The sequence below is a fragment of the Malurus melanocephalus genome, unplaced genomic scaffold, assembly GCF_030028575.1.
Source record: "Malurus melanocephalus ecotype Western Australia unplaced genomic scaffold, MMel_1.1 scaffold_1866, whole genome shotgun sequence".
In the NCBI taxonomy this organism is placed as follows: domain Eukaryota; kingdom Metazoa; phylum Chordata; class Aves; order Passeriformes; family Maluridae; genus Malurus; species Malurus melanocephalus.
Genome location: NW_026625098.1, coordinates 6,382 through 7,137, shown reverse-complemented (window position 1 = coordinate 7,137; position 756 = coordinate 6,382). Strand labels below are relative to the sequence as shown.

Genomic DNA, 756 nt, shown 5'->3' with positions numbered 1-756 from the left:
CCAACACCCAGAGCTCAGTGTTTGTGCACACACACGCACACATATGGGGCACATACATGGGGCACACACACATGCACACACACACACACACACACACAGGTCATACAGACACACACACATGCACGCACACATGCACACACACACAGGTCACACAGACACACATGTGCACATCTCCGGTGCTGTTGGGTGCCGAGGGAAGGGAACAAAGGCCGGGCTGGGTGGACAGTTGGGAGGCAGAGGAAGGGCAGCAGAGCCCACACACGGAGCTGCCGGGGCTCCCCTGCGCTGTTCCCAGGCTGCTGCACCGCGTCCCGCACYGCCTGCACCTGGCTGCCATTAAGGATTCAATCAAAAAGGGATCACGAGCCAGATAGAACTAATGCGGAGGAACTTTTTTACACAACAAGCCCCTTTCAGTTTGCTTGTTTGGTTTTATATCTAAGGCTGACTCCGGCAAGTTTGAAAATGAGCAGGGCTCCTGGCTGCGGGGGACACGCCAGTTCTCCGGCAGACAGAGGTGGGAGTTCTCCTTTGGTGTTTTAAAAATAGAACTACAAAGAGAGGCGGGCGGGATSCTGRCAGCGWGCGGAGCGGGGACAGCGCAGGGCCRAGYCCCAGCCCGGTGCTGGGGACAGAGTGACAGCCGGAGGGTGTCTGTCCCCAAGGCTGCTCCTCAGCCCCTCTGCTCTTGTTTCCAGGCTGGTGCGGGTCTGGGGCTGCCCAGGATGCCAAAGAACAGACAGGCTGGCACACGGG

General features: G+C 58.4%; 1 long non-coding RNA gene across 1 annotated transcript in view; it reads left to right on the top strand.

Moving 5' to 3' along the window:
* LOC130587407 (uncharacterized) overlaps nucleotides 1-602 on the top strand; it is a 7,525-nt gene extending 6,923 nt beyond the window's left edge. The window contains exon 3 of the long non-coding RNA XR_008966788.1: nucleotides 444-602. This is a non-coding gene — a long non-coding RNA (uncharacterized LOC130587407). The remainder of the gene's footprint in view (nucleotides 1-443) is intronic.
* Nucleotides 603-756: the final 154 nt, after the last annotated feature.